The 25885-nt window shown below is 41.1% G+C and overlaps 2 pseudogenes across 2 annotated transcripts in view; one reads left to right on the top strand and one right to left on the bottom strand.

Annotated features, from left to right (window-relative positions):
* The first annotated feature begins 1812 nt into the window (after positions 1 to 1812).
* Positions 1813 to 8544, top strand: LOC308513686 (large ribosomal subunit protein uL6-like; annotated as a pseudogene). Its single transcript has 2 exons — positions 1813 to 1903; positions 7873 to 8544. The product of its transcript is annotated as a large ribosomal subunit protein uL6-like (transcript).
* Positions 8545 to 10828: 2284 nt separating this feature from the next.
* LOC308513685 (high mobility group protein B1-like) overlaps positions 10829 to 25885 on the bottom strand; it is a 60238-nt pseudogene continuing 45181 nt past the window's right edge. The window contains exons 2-3 of the transcript in view: positions 11740 to 11826; positions 10829 to 10845 (exon numbers count right to left, since the gene is read on the bottom strand). The product of the transcript in view is annotated as a high mobility group protein B1-like (transcript). The remainder of the gene's footprint in view (positions 10846 to 11739; positions 11827 to 25885) is intronic.

Raw genomic sequence — 25885 nt, 5'->3', positions numbered from 1 at the left:
GCAGGCCAGGCTGGCGAAGCTGACTGTGGGACTGGTGAGTACAGTTATTGACACCTACACCACATTCCCTCGTCTCTGCCTCTACCTCTTTTTAGTGCGACATGCTCATTGATTCCATCTAGGAATTTTCCGTAGAAGGTCATGAAAAGCAGGTCCATGATGGTGAGGCTTCAGTGATTCTTTTTTTTTTTTTTTAAACTAAGGGAGCTCTAAATACATTACACGAGTCACTAGGGATAATAACAATGTAACCACCATATGATGCTCAGAACTAACAAGCTAGGGGGGAGCAGGAAAGGGTTGTGACCTCTTAGATTGAGTCTGGGGTGCTTCTGAGAACTACAGCAGCACATTTCCCTTGATGAAAGAAGGATTTGGGCAGAGGGCGCTCTGGAATTATGCCCATCATGCACCGAGTGGTCCACCTAAAGGCAGTTCTTACTACAGCACTGATCAACGTTTTGAAGGAAGGGTCACGGATTTCACCTGTGACTCCCAGCAACCTCCTACATTTCAGTTTCTGCTTTGTCCATAGCTTTACGCTCTCTTCTCTCTCTTTCTCAGGGCCCCCGTTTGTTGACATGAAGTTGCATGTTTATGGCTTTTGCACCATATTTCCCTGCCATTCCCAAAAGCTGCAAATGTGTTTTTTAAGCTGTGAAATTAAAAGCTGATGAAGGAAAAAGCTGTAACTGTGAAGTTTTAATGATTACTATTATGACATGAATTATCAGGAAATAATCAAAACAAATTTCTGTCTAACCCAAGAAACAAGATAAAATAAGGTGATGCCAGGATTCATTCGGGAACTTGGAGTCATTCTCTCATCTCCATCCTTATAAACCTTGAGTGACACCACAAAAGGTGTCTAGGCCACCAAAAGTAGGCAGATAGTGTAACTTGCTTTCCATGTAAAGTTCATGTCTGGCTTTCTTTATTCAATTTGTCACTACAGTTGGCCCTTGAACAGCCTGGGGGTTAGGAACTGGGACTCTGCGTATAACTTAAAAAAAAAAAAGATTGATTGATTTTAGAGAGAAAGAGAGGGAGAGAGTGGGAGAGAGTGAAAGAGAGAGAGCAAGAGAGAAAGAAACATCAGTTTCTTGTCCCACTTATTTGTGCATTCATCAATTGCTTCTTGTATGTGCTCCGACCAGGGATTAAACATGCGAACTTGGCCTATCGGGAAGATGTTGTAACAAACTGAGCTACCCAGCCAGGACTACGCATATAACTTTTGACTCTATGGTCTGCCCTTTGCATCCAAAGATTCAACTCACCCCTGATGAAAAGCAGTATTTTCAATCCGCGGTTGGGAATCTGTGGTTGGGAATGGGAAAATACTGTTTTCCATGTGCAGTTGGTTTAATCTGCTGCTGTGAAGCCCCTCATCCAAAGGGCTGACTGTATTTTTTGAAAAAAAGAAAAATCAGCATATAAGTGGACTGGTGCCATTCAAACCTGTATTTTTCAAGGGTCAACTATATATAATTAGGTGTTGCTTTACTTATTCCTCCTGTAGTCTCCTCTATTACTAGTCTGTGGGTATCCTTGAGGGATCCTGGTATACCACACTCTCTTCTTTATCTACATCTCAGGTTGGTTGGAAAATAAGATAAAAAGAGTCAAGGAGGGGAAATGGAAGTATCATCCTATCACTGACAGAGGCCAGGGTGTAAGAATGGAAGGTGTAGGTTAATGTCTGAACGCAGATGGGTATGCACTTTTCTTTTCCCTGTTTAGCCTTTGGGAAGTCCTCTTGGGAGGAAGTCTTCACAGCATCCACACTTGACCAGATGGCTGGTGTAGGCGATGAAGAAAGAGAGCAGATACTACCATTCTCTGCCTGCACTGTTTGAAAACTTAGCTCCACACAATGGAGAATTTAGATCAAACCAACCAGGTAAGTCATTCCACCTATGTGAGGAGGGGTTAGTAGTGGGGCAGGAGACCAGGGTGTTTGTGGTAGCGTTTCCTCATAGAAATCAGAAGCAGGAAAGCCTCTTTCCCCCACAGGCTGTGAGCCCCACAAGTACAAAAGCCATGCCTTTGAATCCTCAAATTACATGCAGCACAGATCACGGTGCCTGGCACTGAGCGCTCCATAAATACTGCCAAAAGGATGAATGGGGAAACTTGCAAGTGCCAGTCCATGAAAAATAGCTGGTGTCCCATAAACTCTCATTGAATAAATAAATGCTTAAATGCTTTTTTTGGTCCTGGAGAGAATTATAAATAACTAGAGGCTTGGTGCACAAATTTGTGCACCACTGGAGTCGTCCCTCAGCCTGGCCTGCAGGATCTGGCTGAAACTGGCTCTCTGACATCCCCCAAGGGGTCCTGGATTGCGAGACGACACAGGCCAGTCTGAGGGACCCCACCGGTGCACGATCAGGGCCCTGGGAGGACACGGGGTTGGCCAGCCAGGGAGAGACCGTGGGAGGGCTCCAGGGCATGTCTGGCCCGTCTCACTCAGTCCCGGCAGGACCCCAGCAGCAAGCTAACCTACTGATTGGAGCGTCTTCCTCCTGGTGGTCAGTGCATATTATAGCGACTGGTTGACTGGTTGACTGTCTGTGCCCTGGTGGTCAGTGCACATCATATCAAGCAGTTGAGCTGCCTTAGCATATCATTAGCATATTATGCTTTGATTGGTTGAACAGACAACCGAATGACTGGACACTTAGCATATTAGACTTTTATTATATAGGATTATAATAATAATTTTATCATGATCATGTTCTAGATTCTTTGACAATTCCTGAGAAAGGACACTAGCAAAGCCATGCAGTCAGGACCAGAAACGTGGATTTTGGTCTCCCAGATTCTGATTTTTGTGACTGTGGGTCCTGTTGTTGGTATGTGGGGGTCATGAGGATGACCCATCAGGATCGGAAGCATTGCACACTGCTGAAATGGTGCAGCTTTTTGAGTCAGTCCCATTCAAGAAAAGAGTGGGCTCACTTTGCTTTTTTTCCTTCCCACCCCCAGTTCCTAACTAACCAACCACTTGCTATCCAAAGGCTGATGGCGTAGCTGCTGATGTTTGGGGATAATTAATCTTGGCTCCAAGTACCCAAAGTGGATTCTGACTTATCTTGACTAGGAGGGGAAGTTGATACAATTAATTGGCACTAATGTTGTGAACTGAAGATGTGATTGAAGACCATTTTAGTTGTTAGTGCAGCTTCTTACAAACAGGATGACTCTTCCTTAGTGCTTTTCCAGTATGTGTCTTCATTTCTAAATATGTATTTAGGGTTTCTATACAATATTTCTAGAAAATGTGCATTTTGGTCGGGCATACCATTTTACTCCCTCTGTCCCTGGATGGTACAATATGTTTGATACAGTTTATGAAAATATATTGATAAAGACAAGAAGAAGTGAATCTCTTATTCATTTGACTTTCTTTCATTCATTTACTCATGCATGAATGTAACACAGGGAAAGCCTACTTCTCTGCCAAATATGGTTTGGCACTATACGTCTAGAAGAGTTTTCCTTCTTTAAAGTTGTACACACTCTTCTCTTTACTTGGTTTCCTTTTCTGTCTAGAAGCAGGTGTTCATAAACTCTAAGTCAACACTTAACACTTTCCTGTGAATGAGATTCTATGGGAGCTTATTACAAATGCAGAGATTCCGCAGATTCCTGAAATTCTGACTCAGTGGGTCTCGTGTGGGGCCTAGGATTCTGAATTTTTAACAAATCTATACAGGTGGTGCGTGGACCAATGTCCTCTGAGAAGCACTGCTCCAGGGTTGGAAGTATAGGTTGAGGGTACCGTCCTGACTTGAGCCACTTGCTCTCAACATTGAAGTCGCAGCTCATGGAAAAAAAGTGTGTTTGGGGATGGACCTGTAGGGTGTGCCTGGCAGGATGGAGTGTGTGTCTGTGAGTTGGAGAGAGGAGAGGGGTGGGGGAAACAAAAGGGGCCCCCTTCATCCTGGATTTACCTCCCCTGACTCTGTTCCCTCTGAGAAGTCTCTGGTTCCGATGGCCAGGCCTCACATCCCTTCCTTGGCGTTGCTTCACCCCATGCGGCTCACTAGAGTTCAAAATTAAATGGTTACAATGGAATTTGATTTTCAGCTTCTGAAAACATAATCAAGTTGTATGGCCCCTTGTCTTGGGCCTTAGAGCAGCTTCTTGTCGGTTTATACTGACTTGTCAGCGATAAGATTCGAGCTGCAGCTGGAATTCTCACAAAGAGTTTTCTTTGCTGCTCTGAGCGGCAATCGTTTCCACATCCATTCTTCCCACCTTAATTTAAAATGCTTGTTGTGCAGGGACGTGGCCTTCGCTCAGGATACTGGGAAGTCTTTAGTTGCGATCTGAGGCTCCTGTGCTAACAGAATGAGTATTCCAGCTCTGACAGACAGTCATTTTGGTCACCTTCCTATGTTGAAAACTAAATGGGAAATAAATCTATGATAACTAATAATGAACTGCACCACCGATGGCAACTCATTTCAGCACATAAATTTGTTTTCTTTTACCTTCAACAAAAAAATCCCTTGCAAGTCTCCCTTGGTAGTATCCAAAATTGCATGTCGGAAAATATCCCTGCAATTTCAATGCTATCTGGAGCAGTTACTGCCCATATTCTATGTAAAGGTCTAATGGAGGAAGAGAAATAAATATTATGGCAATTATTACTTTGAACTTCTATTTTAAGCAGCAAAGCTCAAGATTTCTATGGAGACACAAATATATCAAACTATATTTTTTATGGTCACATCTAAACTGGGCAATAATAGCATATCAATAAACTTCAATTACACTCAAGAAAATACTAAAAGTGAACCTCCAGTGATGCTCAATAAAATCTACAGGTGCATTAGAATTGCACAGAGCAGTGACATCCATCTGGTATTTTCGGTGACTTCTAGTCAATTACTACATTTCATCATTTTCATCATGTGTAATCCTCTTTTATCTCCAGTTCCTGCTGGTGCGGTAATTCTCACTCTGCTACATCTGTGGCTTTACTGTGAATTTTTATCGCCTCCGAGTCAGTGCGTCCCTCCCTGCCCCTGGATGTTGTTGAACTGTATCTGCTGAGGATTTAATTGCAAGGTGGTACAAACTATGGATTTAAAGGCACATGGAAAATATGTAAGGTGATTGGCAACCTATTCAAAGATAGGCATGCTTTGAAATAAAAGATTGCTTTTCAGGCAAAGTATCCACTCCATCAGAGCATTGGACCTGGCGTTCGCAGTTTTCAGAGGGGAAAATGTAAACAAAAGAAAACCAAAACAAAGAAGCAAAATGAATCCTGTCCAGTGGGGACCTTTTGCAAAGGAGGTTTTGTACCTGTTTTACATATATGTGTAAAATGTTTTGTGTGTACATGGAAACATACATTTGTACAAATGTTAAGTGTGTATGTTTATTTGTATAAATCTTATGAAACTTATATTTTATATTTGAAAAGGTGAGTGCATTTTTTTAATGGACTTTATTTTCTAGAGCAGTTTTAGATTCACAGAAAAATGGAGAGAAAAAATAGAGAGTTCCCATATACCCACCGTCCTCACACAGCACAGCCTTCCCCATTATCAACATCTCCCACTAGACTGGTATGTTTGTTATAGAAGAATGTATTGACACGTTGTTATCACTCAAAGTCTATAGTTCTATTAGGACTCTTGATGGTGATATTCTATATGTTTTGACTAATGTATAATAAGGTATATCTATCATTTTAGTATCTTACAGAGTATTTACAGTGCCCTGAAAGTCCTCTGTGAGTCTGATTTTCCTCATCCTGTGATCCTTGCTCTATCACCATGCATCTCCATCCTTTCTTCCTTCTCTCTCCTTCTCTTTTGCTTCCATTTTCCTCCATCATCCCTTCCAAAACAAAGGGATTTATTATTTGTAATATATTTTTATTGATTTTAGAGAGAGAGGGAAGGGGAGAGAAACATTGATCCACTGCCTCCTGTACAAACATTGAGCAGGGATTGAATCTGCAACACTGGCATGTGCCCTGAGTGGGAATTGAATTGGTGACCTCTCAGTGCACTGAATGGTGCTCAACCAACTGGGCCACACTGGCCAGGGCTCGAAAACTATTTATTGTGCATCAGCTATCTGCAAGATATTGGGAATGCCGTGGAGACCAATACAGACATGGTATCTGTCCTCATGAAGTTTAGTGTGGTCAGGAAAATAGACTTTAAAGAGTTTACCAAATAGAAACAGTGACATAATTAATGGCTGGGAATAATAAGAAAGATGCTAGGAGAAGTAACAAAGAGAGAACCCAGTTTAGGGATTAGGAACAGTATTGGGTAGGTCACATGTAAGCTGAGATCTGAAGGAGACTTAGAGTTCACCAGGGGTGTCTTCCCACACTTATTTCCCCCCTAGTGATGAATAAAATGTAAACACATTTTATAATTTATGGGGAGAGAAGAAATTACACGTCCCATGCAACAACCTGGTAAATATTTATGAATTTTCTGCTTCTTAATACGAGAGTGTGAAAAATAACTAAACTCCCGATTGCATGTTAACATTTGCTATAAGTCTAGAGACAAGAAAAACACGGTCCCAAATAAAGTCTCTGTGTCTGCACAGAAATGCTCCTGTTGCGTTGCCTCTCCTTTTGGACATGCTTGACTCCCTTCTGTTTCATTACTGTTCTAACAAACCCCAAAGCTGTGTTTCAACAGAACCAGTACGCTCTCTAATCAGAGACGACAGGACCCACGGTGAAATGGTTTCTACATTCTGCGTCGGCTGGACAACAAGCAAGAAAAACACCCCCCTCTTTCAATTTAATTAGAATTAGAAGGCTCCCCAGGCTGATTAGCTCAGTTGGAGAGTGCACCCCGCAGAGGCCACGCTCTGACCCTCCCACAGGCCAGTTAATTTTGCTTAGTTCAGTAGCCACAGTATGTGTCTCTGGCTCCACAGTTATCTAGAGAGCACGTCCCCTTAATCATTAAGGAAACAGAGTGTCTGGTTGTGAATGCATCCGCACTTCGGGCTAAATGACGTTCGGTGCCAGCCCTATGGATGTCTGGGCCACTAACATTACATCAATAGCCAAAAAGGAGAACATCATAAGGAGAGAATCCCATTTATTATTTGGGTGATAATGGCCTTCTAGAACCTCAGCTTGGACCATTCAGAACCCCAGCTTTCTTATCAACAGTTGGGCATCAGGGTTTAATAATATTCTGTGAAAACTCTCAAAATGCAAAGAGTGATACAAAGCCCAAACAGGACTAATAACTATGTTTCCTATTTTTGGACAATAATCTCTTGTCACGGCAATAGCTTTATATGGAAAAATATGCATTCTATTTATTTCAAGAAATAATATTTTGATCTCATTCCAACTCAATGCTATAGGCAAGTGGAGGTGTTCTAAAGCTCCCCTGAACAGGAATCCATGCTTACCTACTAATTCTCTGCCCCAGAGCAGTTCAGAACCAGGGACTCATAGCAACTATGGTGTGGCAGGAGAAGGTCTCCTGTGAGTGGAAATGTGTGGACTCTTCCAAACCCCTTAACTCCAATAGGAAAGTGGCACCTTCTCCTTTCTCTTTCTACTGACTGCCTTGATGAGTGCATCCCAGTTTGTGTCATCAAATTCTATCCTATTTAATCCCCAGGAACTCCTGAATCTTAATCTCTAGCACTACTGCCTCCCATGACTTGCAGACCCTTCTCTATGACTGCACACTTTCCATCTCACTGAGGTGTGGAATAGGTATCTCAAATTCAACATGTTCTGAACGTAGCTTATTTCCCAACCTGCTCTTCAATAACCAGTTATTCCTGCCATTAATGGCAAATGCTGCCATTCAGTTATTCAAATGAAACATCCTGGTGTTATTCTTGTTAAAGAAAAGACATTTCTGAGATATTCTCTCTTTGCCACATCTATCGCAAGGACGAAGACCATTTTCAGCAATCAGACTGTCGACATTCCAGAAAATGTCGACATCACTCTGAAGGGACAATTATTGTGAAGGGCCCCAGAGGTATCCTGCAGAGGGACTTAAATCATGTCAATGTAAAACTCAGTCTCTTTGGAAAGAAAAAGAAGAGGCTCCAGGTTGAAAAATGGTTGTGAAATAAAAAGGAATTGGCTACCGTTGGCACTACCTGCAGTTATGTACAGAGCCTGATCAAGGGTGTTACCCTGGGCTTCCGTTACAAAATGAGGTCTGAGTACGCTCACTTCCCCATCAGCGTTGTTGTTCAGGAGAATGGTTCCCTTGTTGAAATAAAAAATTTCTTGGGTGAAAAATAAATCCACAGGGTTTGAATGAGGTCGGGGGTTGTTTGTTCAATATCTCAAGCCCAGAAAGATGAGTTAATTCTTGAAGGAAATGACATTGAACTTGTATCAAACTCCACTGCTTTGTTCAGCAAGTAACAACAGTTAAAAACAAGGATATCAGAAAGTTTTTGGATGGTGTCTATGTTTCTGCAAAAGGAACAGTTCAGCAGGCTGATGAATCAGATCTAAGTTGTCCAGCTCCAGAAATAGCAAAATGCCAGACTTATTTGTGATATCTTAAAGATGCAACAAAAGCCATGTATTAAAAGACAAAATAGGCCCAGAGACATGGATTTATGGAACAGAACGACAGATTTCAGAGAGGGTGGGGGTGTTGGGGATGGAAAGAGATTAGCCAAAGAACAACAACAACAACAAAAAGCAAATAAATTATTCAGACATTTTTAAAAGGTGGTAAAGCAGACTTCATTCAGGGGGACTGCTGCAGTGGGGTATGCCATAGGGGAAACATCCTCGTGTGGCAAGAGAGGGTCTCATGTGAGTGGAAATGTTTGGGCTATACAAGTAGGAATTTATAGCCAAACGGCAGGGTGGGATGTCAGTGGATAGGAAATTACAAGAAGAAACATCCAGGCTAGGGGGATTCATGCTAGACTAACTCAACTGGATTCCTGCTCCAGTCAGGCCAGGGTGATAAGATGTTGTCTTAGTTCAGGCTACTATAGCAAAGTACCACACACTGGGTGGCTTACAAATAACTGAAATTTACTTCTGACAGTCCTGGAGGCTGGAAGTCTGGGATCGGGGTGGTATCATGGTCGGTTATTGTTGAGAACCCTCTTTGGGGTTGCAGATTGCCAACTTCTTGTATCCTCACATGGTGGAAAGAGGCAAGAGAGAGAGAGAGAAGAAACAAACTCATGATGTTTATAAAGTCATGAATCCTATTCATGAGGGTCCACCTTCACATCTTCATAATATACTAAAGGCCCCATCTCCTAATACCATCCCTTTGGGATTAGATTTCAACATATGAATATTGGGAGGAATACCAACATTTAGTCCATAACAGATATCAAGGATAGGGGATGAGGACTTTGGTCAGACCCAGCAGGTGTCTTGCTAGAACTTGACTAAATGGGCAAGGACCGAGCCCAAGGTTGGAGTCTTGAGGGCTTAGAGGAGCATGACTAGAGGTAGGTCACAGAGAGCATCTTTGTCATCTTTTCTTTTTTTAAAAAAATTATTTTTATTGATTTCATCTTTTCTTTTGTTCATACCACAATCTGGTTTTCCAGCAAACTTAGTTTTGACTCTGACTCCAAAATACATCCAGAATTTGACCCCTATTCACCAACCCCTGCCACTACACAGATCTAAGCCACCGTTATATTTCACTGGATTTTTGCAATAGCCCATTGCTTCTGTCTATGCTTTTCTTCACTTGAAAATAATCCCACTGAGCCAGAGTGATCCTGCTTAAACCCAAGTCAGAGTGCTTCTCTCCTCTGATCAAAACCCTCCACTGCTGAAACCCCGGTTTGGCTCAGTGGATAGAGCATCAGCCTGCGGACTGAAAGGTCCCAGGTTTGATTCTGGTCAAGGGCATGTACCTTGGTTGCGGGCACATCCCCAGTAGGAGATGTGCAGGAGGCGGCTGATCGATGTTTCTCTCCCATCGATGTTTCTAACTCTCTCTCTCTCTCCCTTCCTCTCTGTAAAAAATCAATAAAATATATTAAAAAAAAAAGATCAAATGGTTTTTTAAAAAACAAAACAAAACACACAAACAAACAAACAAAAAAAACCCTCCACTGGTTCCCAACTAGCTCAGTGTAATTGCCAAGTTTCTCACTCTGATCCATGCAGCCCTTTGTGACTTGACCCTATAACCTCCCTGACCTCATGTCCCACTGCCTTCCTTCTCTCCCACGCCACTCCAACCACACTGGCCTCTTTGCTGTCCTTTAAAAACCCATAGATAGCGTTTATTGTTTTTATTGTCTTTCTACTCCCACCAGAATAAAATTCCATGACATTACTGTCCATTTCTTATTCTGCAGAACCCCTGGACAGCGACTCACATAGGGCAGGCAGGCATTGCCTATTTCTTGAGTAAAAAAACATAAATTAATTTTTGGCTTAAATACGCTTAAAGATGCATTTTAAAATTTAAAGGTAGCTATTTAAAGAAGAGTAGCAATATATGTAATTTCCAAGTAATTAGAGGAGAAAGATGGAATAAAGAAAATTTTAGCAACAAGAGATCAGGGGGAAAAAAGATGCACATTAAACAGGGTAACAGAAAGGAAAAATATGTCAAGAATCACAATCTATGTGACTGACACAGAGTTTCAGAATTGAATTTAAAAATCCAGTTATGAGCTGTTTACAAGAGGCAAATATAAAACCAAATGATGCAGAACGTTTGAAAATAAAGCAAAGGAAAATTATATGCCAAGCAGATGTTAATAAAGCGAAAACAGGAGTAACAATGTTAAAATGACAAAGTATAATGCAAGGGTAAAAGCATGGCGAGGGAAGAGAAAAGATGCATTACATTAATAAAACACCTACCAAGAAGATAGAAGAATCATAAAACAATTTACAATTTTCATTAGAGCTTTGAAATATAAATAAAGCCAAAGAATACATTGAAAATCTACATTCATAGTGAAAGTTTTTAACATCGCTTTCTCAGAAACTGGCATATCAAGCAGACAAAAAATGAGGACAAAGTATTGGAATGCACCATTATAGGGTTTCTTGGGCACTGGGTGAAAATTATGCTCCAAATATATAGAGGATAATAAGGATTTAAAAAACAAGGACACCTATGTAGGGATGATAAAAACAATCTTATGCTGTATATGCACTGTCTAAATTGAGAATTCCAGCCCATTTTCTAATCTTTCAACACATCTGGATCCTGACATTGCATAGAAGAGTGGTAGCGGCTATCACAAGTCTGTTTCTTTCCTCTGTAGTGGAGAGAAATAAGACTTCCACTAGACAGGAAGCACAGCACCTTACCTAACCTAGCTACCCAACAACTTTTTTCAGTGGTTCTTTTATTTTTTAATTAAAAAAGAATCTTTATTGTTGAGATTATTACAGATGTCCCTCTTCCTCCCCCACCATAGCTCCCCTCCACCCAGTTCCTGCCCCACCCCAGACCTTTACCACTCATTGTCCGTGTCCATAGATAATGCATACATGCATATAAGATCTCTGTTTAATCTCTTCCTGCCCCTGCCCTTCCCTCTGAGAATCGCCAGTCTGTTCCATTTCCATGCCTCTGATTCTACTTTATTCACCAGTTTATTCTGTTCATTAGATTTCTTATTTGTTTGATTTTTAGATTCAATTGTTGATAGATATGTATTTGTTGCCATTTTATTGTTCATAGTTTCTCCTCCTCTTCCTCCTCTTCCTTCCCCCTCCTCCTCCTCCTCCTCCTCCTCCACCTCCTCCTCCTTCTCCTCCTCCACCTCCTCCTTCTTCTTCTTCTTCTTCTTCTTCTTCTTCTTCTTCTTCTTCTTCTTCTTCTTCTTCTCTTAGAATATCCTTCAGCATTTCATATAATACCGGTTTGGTGGTGATGAACTTCAGTTTTTTCTTTTCTATGAAGCTCTTTATCTGACCTTCAATTCTAAATGATAGCTTTGCTGGGTAGAGTAATCTTGGTTATAGGTTCTTGCTATTCATCACTTTGAATATTTCTTGCCACTCCCTTCTGGCCTGCATAGTTTCTGTTGAAAATCAGCAGACAGTCATGTGGGCACTCCCTTGTAGGTAACTATTTTTCTCTTGCTGATTTTAAGATTCTATCTTTGTCTTTAGCCCTTGGAATATTAATTATGATGTGTCTTGGTGTGGTCCTCTTTGGATTCCTCTTGTTTGGGATTCTCTGTGCTTCCTAGACTTGTAAGTCTATATCTTTCACCAGGTAGGAGAAGTTTTCTGTCATTATTTCTTCAAATAGGTTTTCAATATCTTGCTCTCTCTCTTTTTCTGGCACCCCCATAATTCGAATGCTGGTATGCTTGAAATTGTCCCAGAGGCTCCTTATACTATTTTCATATTTTTGGATTCTTTTTTCTTTTTGTTCTTCTGGTTGGATGTTTTTTGCTTCCTCATATTTCAAATCATTGATTTGCTTCTCAGGATCCTCTAGTCTACTGTTGAATCCCTGTATATTATTCTTTATTTCATTCAGTGTATGCTTAATTTCTGACTGGTCCTTTTCCATTTTTTGGCATTCTCACTAAGATCCTTGAAAGTCTTACTAAGTCCTTTGAGGGTTTCTAGAAGATTCTCAAGTAACCTTATAACTGTGGTTTTTAACTCTATATCCAGTAGTTTGCTTTCTTCTATTTATTTCATTTGTGACCTGTTTCTTTTTCTCTGCATTTTGGTTGCTTCCCTGTGTTTGTTTCAATGTACTGGATAGAGCTGCTAAGGCTCCTTGAGTTGATAGAGTGGCTCTGTGTAGCAGGTGTCCTATAGGGCCCAGTGTCTCAGCCTCCCCAATCACCTGAGGTAGACACTCTAGTTGCACCCCTTTGTGGGCTGTGTGTATAGTCTTGTTATAGTTGAGCCTTGATTGCTGTTAGTGTCACTGGGAGGAATTGACCTTCAGGACAATTGGCTGTGGGGACCAGCTGTGACTACAGTGGGAGAGCTACTGTGCAGGAGACACCCTTGTGGAGCAGGAATTGCTTCAGTGGGGCTTTGGTGCTCACTGAGTCTGCCCCTTGAGTGTGTCACTTATGGATGTGTAGAGTTGTAATCTGTTATGGCATGACCACTGGGTACACTGGCTCTTGGGTCTCCAGGGAGGTGTAAAGTTAGCTGCTTCCTGCCCCTCCTTCCCCCCTAAGCAGGAGCTACAGAGAGATCTGCAGATTCCTCCTCTTTGTATTGGGTTTGGCAGTGCCTAGCCGAGGCATAGCTGTGAAGCAAGGCAGGCTGGTGCTGGGTCTTGGGCCCTTTATTGATAGTTTTGGGGCTCCCTGACCCAGCTGCAGCTTGTTTGACAGGATTTAGCCTGAGAAAGGACAGGCCATTCATATGCAAAAGCCACTGTAAGCAGCTTGGTGGGGTTGTAAATTGTATGGGGCAGGGTCTCAGGGAATCTCCAGGGTGGAGCAAACAGAAATGATTGCCAGTCAGCCCTGGGACCAGGAAGGTCCCAGTGTAGGAACAATGATCCCTGTGAGCACCTCAGTTTGGGAGAAATCTGCTTTCTGAGTTCCTTCCCCGAAGCCAGGCAATCCAACTCCTCCTTGTATGTGTCTGGGTCCCCCAGAGTCCCGCACTGGAGCTCACAGGAAGCAGGAGCTTGTAAATTCAGTTCATGGTGCCAGCCTTTTAAGAGGAGCAGCTGGGTCTTCAGTAGCCTCTGTGTCACTGAGACCCAGTCTGCACTGGTTTTTACAGCCCATAGTTCGTACTGCCTGTAGGGACTTCTTTTCCCAGCTCTGGGGCGCTGGGCTGGGGCTCTGATGTGGGGCTTGGACCCCTTCCTCCTCCTGGAAGCCTCCACAGAGATGATCTCCCTCCTGATTAAAAAAGCAGCACATGCCCTAGCTGGATTGGCTCAGTGGATAAAGTTTCGGCCTGTGGACTGAAGGGTCCCAGGTTCGATTCCAGCAAGGGCACATGCCTGGGTTGTAGGCTCAATCTCCAGTAGGGTGCGTGCAGGAGGCAACCCATCAGTGAGTCTCTCTCATCATTAATGTTTCTATCTTTCCCTCCCTCTCTCTTCCTCTCTGAAATCAATGAAAAACAAAACAAAACAGTAGCACACATGGGTGCTGGTCAGCCCATTCTGCACCTCCTACCAGTCTCAGTGCGCTTTCTTCTTTATTTCTCTAGTTTAAGAACTTCCATTCGGCCAGTTTTCTGGCAGATCTGGATGATGGTTGTTCTATATTTTAGTTGTAATTCTGATGTGGCTGTGGGAGGCAGCGAGTACAGGCGTTTGGCTACATCACCATTTTGGTTCTCTTCAGTGGTTCTTAAAGTCATGGACTATGCTCTTTGTCTAACTCAGTTATGCAGCTGTGTGAAGAGTAAAATCTCCCCTTCTCTCTTTCCCTTCCCCCCTTGGCCTCCTCTGCTCCCCCTCTGTCCCAGCACACAGGCTTGCTCTGCTGTGCAGCACTTGGGATCTGTGCTTTCGGAACTGTTTAAAGGAAGCCAGACTAGCATCTCTCCCTACTCTGTGGTGTGACTATGGGTGTGTCCCTTAAATATTCTTTAAAAATGAAGAGTTTATTCTAGATAATCTCCTAGATCCAATCGCACTCTAACATTTTCCAAGTATGCATTTAAAGAATAGTACCCTCTATCAATCGCAAGCCTAAAAACCATTCTTTGAGCATAGCAATTAGTGTACATTACGAGCATGTCAAACTTGCAGCCCACAGGCTGCATGCGGCCCACAATGAATATTTTTGTGGCCCAGCCAATGTAATGGTATGTAAGAAACATTTTAATAAAAATTTCATAACTTAATTTGTACAATATCTTGTTATACATAATTATGAATAAGGAACTACAACGTTCATTAATGACTGATTACTATAATCATGTTGTATTCATTTCCCTTATGTGCCTTACACGCAGGTGCACCATTTCTCTCCACTAATACCAGCAGCGAATATTTTAGCAGCCGATTGCCACGTCATTAGTCTTGGACTGACTTGTTTGGTGTGCGCAAGAGGAAATATTTCACTTTCGGCAAATAAGAAAAATAGGCTTATTTGCATTACGCTTATTAATTTGTGCAGTTATTCAGTGTCTGGTAAGTTAATGTTCAAGAAAAAATATTAATTTTTATTAAAATGTTCTATTATTTTATGTTAATGATTAGTCATTTATTTCAGCCCTTTGTATTCAGCATATCTCTATTGAAATAAACCTACGTTTCTATGAAAATTGAAGCTTTTGTTTTTTTGCCGGTCCACATAAACTTAAACTTTTTTTATTTGGCCTGTGTTAGCCTTTGAGTTTGACATGCTTGGTGTACAACTTAGCTTGCTACTCAAAGTGTGGTATCATCGCTGTTCTCATCATCTGGGAACTGACTTAGAAATGCTGAATCTCAGGCCTTACCCAGGCCTCGTGGATCAGAATTTTAACAGCATTTTCAGGTGATGTATATACCATTAACAGTTGAGAAGTACTGATTTAGAGAAACACAACTCCTTTTATTTGGCCATATGAAATTCACTGCCTTGATCTCCAAAGTATGTCTTCAGAAACCACATCAAATCCCATAAAATTTCTGTGAGAAGGCTCACGCTTTGATCATTTTTATAAAGGGAAACTGAGTCAGAGAATAAAGGGGGCTTGGGGATGATGACTCCACATAGAGAATGCCATTGGACTGCCGGGGTGGTTTCCCAGCTTGTTATACTTAAGACTGGGATTCCTGGTGAAGCCTGGTCAGCCTTTTGACACCTGAGCTGGTCAAACAGTTAGAAAACAGTGTGTCACCTGCACAAAATGATGCCCTTGGGAGTTGTCGCAGTTTCTTTGAAATGAGAGGGATAAATTTGTATACTAGTGTTTTAAAGAGGTGATTAATGTTGTTCTATTTATTTCGGGCATTTCTGTTCTTTAATTATAAAATTAAACAGCATGGGATGAGGTTGTTGGCCCCACTTGTGCCAAGTTTAACTGACTATGATTCGCTCTGATCTCTTGTTGCGGTGAGGGCTTTAACATCAAGAACAAACTGCCTTGCTCTCGGACCCTTGAGCCTCCCTTCTGAAGTTGCTGTCATGACTTTTTGAAGACAAACCTTTATTGCTGCTGCTAGGGCCAGCTGCTTATGCACTCACTTTCAAATGGGCTGCCGAGGAGAAAACATTTGGCCACCAGGTGAGCAGATGAACCTGAGCCCCTTCCCCTTCTTCTTCCTGTGCTGTGCAGTCTTGCAAGCTCTCTTGTCATCACTTGGAGACTCGTATAGCTTATGATTTTAAAAAAGGAAGTGACCCTGTCCCATTTTGCATCCATCTCTGATTCTTAAAGAAACAAGCATGAGCTTTTGCGGTAGAAGCAATGGGCAGTAATACTTGGACAAATTCCCTTTCAAACACTTGTGGCCCAGATGGCAGTTTTGAATGATACATTTCCTAGACGCGACTATGTCAGATTTCTTTCCATTTACCTGTTCCCCCACCAATCATAATTTTTTGGGTAAATTTTAAATTATTGCATTTTAAACTTCAGTTTTCTAAGCTATTTTTGAAAAAAGATAATTGGAAGCCAATCCCGTAATTCTTATTGTATAGGTAGTATCAGTTTTCCATTCTTAAATCTTCTATATAAAATTTCAACATGCTTTTTAACACTTCATCTCTGGTGAAAATTAAGATGCTGCTTAAAATCACACAATGACAATTTTGTGCAGAATATGAAGATTTCACACTACTTGATGCTATTATAATCATTCACATGGAGTAAGTGTTAAAATGACTAGAATTTAGTAGCTTATGGAATAAAATGTTATTTTTTCATTCTTATCCAAAGAATTCTAGAGCAGTTTGTACATCTTGAGAGATGAGTTTAAATGTTCTGTGATGATAGAAATGTCCTATATTTGTGTTGCCCAGTGCGGCAGCCACTGACTGCCTGTGGTCATTGAACACTTGAATGGTGGCTAGTGCAACTGAGAAACTGATTTCTAAATTTTATTTCATTTTAATTCATGTAAATTTAAATATCCACATGTGGCTAGTGGCTACAATATTGATCTAGACCAGGGGTTGATAAATTATGATCCATGGGCCAAATACAGCCTCCAGCTTATTTTTGTAGAGAAAGTTGTCTTTTTTAAAAGATTTCTTATTGATTTTTAGAAAGAGAGGAAGGGAGAGAGAGAAGAACATTGATGTGAGAGTGAAACATCAATTAGCTGCCTCCTGCATGCCTTCTACCAGGGACTGAGCCCACCACATAGGTATGTGCCCTGAACAGGAATTGATTTGGCAACCTTTTGGTGCACAGGACAATGCCCAACCAACTGAACCACACTGGCCAGGACTGTAAAGAAAGTTTTATTGGAACATAACTATGCCCACTCATTTAAATGTTGTTTTTAGCTGATTTTGAACTACATCAGCAGAATTGTGTGGGTGCAAAAGAGATGAGTCCACGGAGTCTAAAGTATTTACAATCTAGCTCTTTATTGGAAAAAGTTTTTCTTTACTCTGGTCTAGAACAGTGTCCAATGGAGTACAATCCATACAGCATAAAAAAAGCAGTTATGCCAACCCAGAGATACCTAACCTTGTGCACAAAGATAAAACTGAGGTCTTGAAAATTATGAGACGGGTGATTTCTTAATTAGCATTTTTTTTCCTGTAAAATATAGTTCATAGTCAGGGGAAAATTTCAGACAAAACAGTGAAAAGTAAAAGTCATTTTCCATGCATCTATGTGTGTTTATGTTACAAAACAATTAATATCATTCCATATGTATTATCCTACAAATTTCATGTTACCTCCATTTAATGCCTTGTGTTGACATTTTAAAGATCTCCAACATTGAGGAAAAACCAAGATGGCGGCATAGGTTAACGCCGGAGATTGCTGCCTCGAACAACCACTTCAAAAAACAACTAAAGACGGAACGGACATCATCCAGAACCACAGGAAGGCTGGCTGAGTGGAAATTCTACAACTAGGAGGAAAGAGAATATCATACCCAGACTCAGAGGAGGCACAGTGCTGAAGTGAAATACTGAGGTGCAGAGTGCGCGCGGAGCGGGCTGGCGGCGGTGGGCGCAGTTGTTGTTTTCAATCAGGAGGGAGTTTCAGACTCTGAGCTCCAGATCCGGGCGAGTCTCCAGAGACCCAGACTCAAATGGGAGAAGCGGGACTGTCTGGCTTCGGTTGGAAATCGAAGGCAGCTTTCTCTCCGAGGTTTGCAGTGGTTGCTGGGACTCTGCGAGGCAGAGCCCCTAGAGACGGAACTGAGAGCAGCCATAACTGCTCACTCTGCCCGCCCTGTAGATCCCCGGGGACCCGCCCACCCAAGCCCTCCACAGAGCCATTTGCCGGATAGCCTCAGGCAAATACTAGATTAGCACCGCCCTAGAGATCCAGCACAGAAGCTCTCCCACTGCAGGCACAGCGGACTCTCACAGCCAGTTAGCCTGGAGGTCAAATCACCCCCACTATTGCCGACAACAATCAAGGCTTAACTACAACAAGACTGCACACAAAGACCACTAGGGGGTGCACCAAGAAAGCATAAAAAATGCGGAGACAAAGAAACAGGACAAAATTTTCCATGGAGGATATAGAGTTCAGAACCACACTTTTAAGGTCTCTCAAGAACTGTATAGAAGCCGCAGATAAATGTAGTGAGATCCTCAAGAAATCTAATGAGACCCTCGATGTTGTGATAAAGAACCAACTAGAAATTAAGCATACATGGACTGAAATAAAGACTATTATACAGACACCCAACAGCAGACCAGAGGAGTGCAAGAATCAAGTCAAAGATTCGAAATGCGAAGAAGCAAAAAACACCCAACTGGAAAAGCAAAATGAAAAGAGAATCTGAAAATATGAAGATAGTGTAAGGAGCCTCTGGGACAGCTTCAAGCGTACCAACATCAGAATTATAGGGGTGCCAGAAGATGAGAGAGAGCAAGATATTGAAAACCTATTTGAAGAAATAATGACAGAAAACTTCCCCCACCTGGTGAAAGAAATAGACTTACAGGTCCAGGAAGCGCAGAGAACTCCAAACAAAAGGAATCCAAAGAGGACCACACCAAGACACATCATAATTAAAATGCCAAGAGCAAAAGACAAAGAGAGAATCTTAAAAGCAGCAAGAGAAAGAAACTCAGTTACCTACAAGGGAATACCCATACGACTGTCAGCTGATTTCTCAACAGAAACTTTGCAGGCCAGAAGGGAGTGGCAAGAAATATTCAAAGTGATGAATAGCAAGAACCTACAACCAAGATTACTTTATCCAGCAAAGCTATCATTCAGAATTGAAGGTCAGATAAAGAGCTTCACAGATAAGGAAAAGCTAAAGGAGTTCATCACCACCAAACCAGGATTATATGAAATGCTGAAAGGTATCCTTTAAGAAAAGGAAGAAGAAGAAAAAGGTAAAGATACAAATTATGAACAACAAATATGCATCTATCAACAAGTGAATCTAAGAATCAAGTGAATAAATAATCTGATGAACAGAATGAACTGGTGATTACAATAGAATCAGGGACATAGAAAGGGAATGGAGTGACTATTCTTGGGGGGGAATGGGGTGTGGGAGATGCGGGAAGAGACTGAACAAAAATCGTGCACCTATGGATGAGGACAGTGAGTGGGGAGTGAGGGCGCAGGGTGGGGCGGGAACTGGGAGGAGGGGAGTTATGGGGGGAAAAAAGAGGAACAAATGTAATAATCTGAACAATAAAGATTTAATTAAAAAAAAAGATCTCCAACATTAATCTATATAACTTTCAAAGTTAAAACTCATTTCAATGATTTTTTTTTTACTTTCTTACTCACTGAATAATTTTTGCAGTATTTGTGCTCAAATTTAGAAATGAGAGTTTCAAACATTTGCCTAAGTTTGAAGTCTCTAGTAAAGTTTTAAATATATATATATATATATATATATATATATATATGAACTCCTAATTTCAAAGATAAGAATTTTGATAATATTTCTTATTAGTAATAGTTAAATGTGAGAGAAAATTTGAAGTTGCTATTGACTCCAGGACCTAGGGACAAGCAAAATTAGAAAATGGACATGTATGTGATAAGAGATTGTATTTAAAACTGAAAAAAATTATGCAGGTTCATTTTCTGTATACTGGGAACGTGGTGTATCAACTAAGAAAGACAGTGATTCAACCTAATTCTTTGGGCACTGACTTGGCGATGGTTAACAGGACTGTAACATAAATTGAAGGTAAGATAGTGTCTTGGTTTATGGTTTCTCTGGGCATCCAATCATACCTGGGTAAAAAGGTAAAATGCAAGGCAATGTGCAAGTAGAACTCACTCAACGTACATTAAAATTAGCATCTATTGTTGCTAATTTTAACCTGTGCTATGGTGTATAATCCTCAATGAGGCACTTGGTGTGAAGCTCCAGAACAAGAAATGAGTCCTGCCTTTCAGGATGGCAACATCAGTTTGGTGTATGGGAAAAATGAGACCTGGTGAGAACAGTGAGGATAATGTACAGGGTAAAGGAAGCTGTGCAAAAGCTGAATGATAGAAACTCCAGGGGGGAGGTTCAAATGATAATTATAAACTCAATATATAGAGACCATGCAATGATGGAAATACTGAAAAATTTTCTTTTTCCTCAAAGTCATCCTTGGCCAAAATGTAAAATATTAGCTTAAACTGTATTGGAAAGAGAACCCTCTGAAGTTGAATAAAATGCAACCTATTTGGGAGAGGCCAGAGAATAGATTATGACCAAGGTAGAGAGATGGCTAAACTTGAAGGAGGCAATTAACAGTCTATGTATATTTAATAGGCAATTAGCCTGGTACTTATTTTGTGCCAGAAGGAAGTCATTTTAGTTAACACAAAAGTTGGTTTGTGCAGATTGCTATAAATAACACTTTCCTTTGGCTGCAAAGGACTCAACAATGCCCTTCCCAAATCCCATTGTGTCATTAAGAAGTTGTGAGAGAAACTTATTCCAGGCTTCCTGAGGAACCAGGTGAGCAGGTAATGAGAATAATGAATGCTTTCTTTGCCAGTAGGAAGGCCCATGAACAAAATATGGGTTGGCAATGTGAATACATTAGTGTCCTGTGTTTCTGCCTTGGGAAGGTGCTGTGTGATTTTGAGGGACAACCAGAGAGCTTGTGGGAAAGCCCAGGCCCTGATGATGTAACCTTGAGCAAGCCATACAACCTTACTGTAGGTCAGTTTTCCGTAATTTCTCTGCCCCACCTACCTCACATTCAATAAGAGGTTATGACAATAAAGAATATTTTGAAAAGTTTTTAAAAAGTCAAAAACAACCAAAAACCATATAGGTAGTTAAGAAATCACCATTACTCTAGAGCAGTGATGGCAAACCTATGACACGTGTGTCAGAGGTGACACGTGAACTCATTTTTCTGGTTGATTTTTCTTTGTTAAATGGCATTTAAATATATAAAATAAATATTAAAAATATAAATCTTTGTTTTACTATGGTTGCAAATATCAAAAAATTTCTATATGTGACACGGCACCAGAGTTGAGTTAGGGTTTTACAAAATGCTGGCACGCCGAGCTCAAAAGGTTCGCCATCACTGCTTTAGAGTCAGGTCCAAAGGTGAAAATTAGAATTGGATATGACTTGAGGGGAAGGGAGGAAAGGAGTTGTTACTTAAGACATTCCCAGATCTGATTTAGATTCTGTCTGGGAACCATTTTGGGATAGGGATCTGTTCCATGGATAGCAGAGCCTAGTCATGGAGTGATCACAGAATTTGGTGAATGAATGAGTGAGTGAAGGGACATAGAGAAGAAGAACCATATTCCTCCAGAAAAATAGGGACCAGAAGAACAGGGGAAGTTTGGAACAACCAGCTAAGACCACCTTAAGCCAGAGATTTGGAGTGATTACAGACTGTGCTAGGGCTGGTGCTTTCCTCTCTGTTGGATGTAATCAAGCAATCCAAGATCAGAACAGCAGGCCACTGGACACTTACCACTGGTAGTCTCACTTGAAGAAAGTTTTTAAAAAAGGTCAAAAAACAAAAATGTGTCCTGACATTTTCTTTCCTTGTAACAACATTTACTCCTGTGTTTTGATTATCCCATTTGCTGCACTGCCCTGAATAAAGTGTACAATGAGAGCATCATCAGAAAATTCATAAGATAAAAAAAGGTCTTGGATAAGAACTTCTCTGGTGAGCAGAATAATTCCCAGTTTTTGGTAGAGGAAGTTAAAGAGAAATCTGATTTCATTCAATAAACCCTAAACCATAATCCAATAATGCACAATGACTGGATTAGGTTGTAGGGGCCCATGACCTAAATGGTTTTGCAATTAAGGGCTCACTATCTTTCAGTTATCAACATCTCTTGGGAAAGTTGTAAAAATTTATTGAGTCCATTGCATCCATTTATTTCTGGAAGTATCATATTTAACTTAGGAGACTGCCAGCAGAACCATTCATAATTCATCCAACATACGTTCAAGTCATGACGACTAGCATTCCCTTGACATTGAACTACTCATAAACTACAAAGATTGACATTTCTAGCATGCAGAGAGATTATTTTCTTAATGTCATTGTTGTTTATATATTTATGTTCTATCAAGTTCAAGACTTGTGAAGCCATCGATACGGAGACACTGTTATTGAGCACTTAGCATCTGCCCCAAATTTCATGTCCTTATCTCTTTTAATCCTCATAGCAGCTTTATGAGATAAGCATTATTATTCACATTTTACAGATGAAAAAACTGGTTTCAGAAAGGGGAAGCACCTTGCCTAATTTCACACCGTGAAGAAGTGATGGCATTACAATTCCAACAAAGCTTTATCTGACTCTCAACACATGCTCTATCCAGGGAACCATACTTCTCCCTAATGAGGAAATTGGCATTATATTAGTTTTCTAAGGCTACCATTACAAAATACCACTGACAAGGTGATTTAAACAACAGAAATTTATTGTCTCACAGCTCTGGAGGCCAGAAGCCCAAAATTAAGGTATTGGCGGGGTTGGTTCCTTCTGACTGTAAAGGAAGGGTCAGTTCCAGGACTCTCTTCTTGGCTTGTAGGTGGCCATCTTCTCCTTATGTCTTCACGTCATTTTCCCTTGGTACAATGTCTGTGTCCAAATTTTCTCTTCTCATAAGGACACCAGCCATATTTATTAGACCCTAAGAACCTCTATAAAGACCCTAACTCTAAACAGATCACATTCTAAGGTATGGAGGCTAGGAGTTCAATATATGAATTCCAGAGAGGACACAATTCAGCCCTTAAAGATATGCAGTCAATTTGTTTTGAGATTGCACTACTATTTACTTTAGGGATGTGGCCTCTGAGTCCTTCTGACTGGAATTTCAGTAGCTGAGTCAGAGTTTGAGCTGTGTCTGATTGTATTTATCCTTGTTAAGGCTGAACTTGGAAGTGCCACCTGACAGTGAAGGCTGTAGCATGGGACGAGGGCTGCCTTTTGCATTAGTGTGCAAAGGGATACACTGACTAAGTCTAAGATAGACTTAGGTAGTTTAGCTCATCGACTCTCTGACTCACTGCTCCTTCCTGCCTCAAAGACCTATTTAGAGATTCATTGAATAAAGACTGCAACATGATCGGGTAGTTTGGAATTGGAGGCAGTGACTCATATTCTTCCCAGTACCTGGTATAAATTGTAAATGGTGGCCAGTAAATTGATGCTTTTCATCTCTATGTGGAGGGAACATTTTATTTTGATTGGATTTGAATGAAAACAACGAAGGACCTGGAACAGGCTATGGTGTTTGTGCGTGAGTATGTGTGTTTGTGGCACAGGGAGAATGTGTTTGAGATGGGTACGTTGAGAACACAAAGGTAATGAGTGACAAAAGAGGGAGATCAAGCCTTGGTTGGGGTGGAGGATGTGGGAGAAAACCCACTGCAGTGGTTCTCAACCTTCCTAATGCCGCGGCCCTTTAATACAGTTCCTCATGGTGTGGTGACCCCCAATTTCATTGTTACAAATGGAACATCATTAAAGCATAGTGATTAATCACAAAAACAATATGTAATTATATATGTGTTTTCCGATGGTCTTAGGCGACCCCTGTGAAAGGGTCGTTCGACCCCCAAAGGGGTCGCGACCTACAGGTTGAGAACCGCTGCATTATAGGAACATCAAAGACCATCTTTGTTGGCCATACCGACGTTTTCAGACACAGAACTCTACATTTAAATATCTGAGAACAGTGACGGGCTCTCAGAGGATGGATGTTTTAACTTGGCTTCTCTCCTCATTTTCTTAAGGATAGACCTTTGGAGCATTCTAAGTCTCAATTCTATTTTGCCAATGCCTCTTTCCAGTCTCAGGTCTTGCAAAATATTGTGACGAAGGGTCCATCTATATCTGTTTTAGAAATGGACATACATCTCGATAGTGGCTGTCGCACCTTTGCCCTTCCCACAGGACTTGAGTTCTAGAGGAGTCAGCTGAGTATCATGCAACTCACTCAATCACCTATTAAATTCTCAAAACACAAGCAGATTGTGTCTGATAGTCAGATAATAACCACAGCTGTTTGTTGAGGACACAACTGTCTTAGTTATCCCATAGGGATACAGTGCCCAGGGAGGAAAATGCTGCTTTATCCTATTTTTAGAGTTTAAAACTTCTTGCTCTTGTGGATGGCTCACAATGGCTCTTGTGTGAGCCTTACATGGGATATGGAACCTGATAGGTATCTAGAATTGTTTATGATTGTTAGGTAAAATACATCCATATCCCTAAAGAAAATCTTATTCTGCCTCTGTGCAATTCTGCTCTTACCTAAGAGCATAAAAGCTACACTCTTATAAAGAGAAATCTCTATTGTCTGATTTCTATGTCAGCTGAGTTGAGGGTGAGATGAAATTTCAGCCTTTTCCTCTGTCATAGGCTTTTCAGAATGATGCACTAATGGATACAGAGACACTTTTACGTGGTTGGAGAATTGTTCTCACAAAAGGACAAGATGTAATGTTCCTTGTAGAAGTCTAGTCTTTAGTATGAAGCCTGCCAACACTAAGCTTCTCACAGTGTCCCCATGTACACCTTTCTAGCTTGCATTCTCCCTGAGGTGCTGTCTCTTTGCAGTTCACTGCTTTTTCCTGGTTATGTATTCCCTGGGGTTTATTTATTTATTTCTTTTTTAAAAGAACGGTAACTCCTGAATGGAAACAATGGTATCTTTCTAACATACTTGGGTTTGTATTTTTCGACAGTGTGGTAGCCATGTACAAGCATCTTGACTACTTATTAACCTTCAGGAAAAAGTATTTAAAAAGCTGCTGGAATTGAGTTTGAAACTCTGTGGATTGATTGTGCAAGATAATTAGCCATCCATCTGCCTTAGAAATGCTAAAAAGAACAGAGAAGACGAGATTAATATCCAGTTCTTTCTGAAAGAAAATTAGCAAAGAAAAGGACCCAAAGAGAGGTTTCCACCAGCCTTGGAGGCGGGACTGAGCCCAGGAACTGACACCAGAACCTTTGGTCTGCAGGAAACACGGAAGGGCTATGGTCACCAGCCTGCTGTGCGATGGAAGCTTCCTTTGCTCATCTTCACGCTTTTTGAAGGACAGAGGACAGAGTAGCACTGGGGCTGCCTATTTACTAGCCTGAGAGCTAGAATAAGGTCAGTGCTGGGATAGTGAGAAGCCTGTGTCTTTGATATAGGACAAGACAAGGACCGAGTATATTCATTGTCTATTGCTATGTAAAAAGCTATCTCAAAATTGAGTTTCTTAAATCAACAAACAGTTACTATTTCACAAGTTCTGTGCATCAGGAATCTTGGTGCAGCTTAGCTGGGTAACTGTGTCTCTAGGTCTCTCCTAAAGTTGCAATGTAGGTGTCGGCTGGGCCTGCAGT

The sequence above is a fragment of the Myotis nattereri genome (assembly GCF_964212035.1).
Source record: "Myotis nattereri genome assembly, chromosome: 2".
In the NCBI taxonomy this organism is placed as follows: domain Eukaryota; kingdom Metazoa; phylum Chordata; class Mammalia; order Chiroptera; family Vespertilionidae; genus Myotis; species Myotis nattereri.
This window is presented reverse-complemented; position numbering and strand designations above follow the sequence as displayed.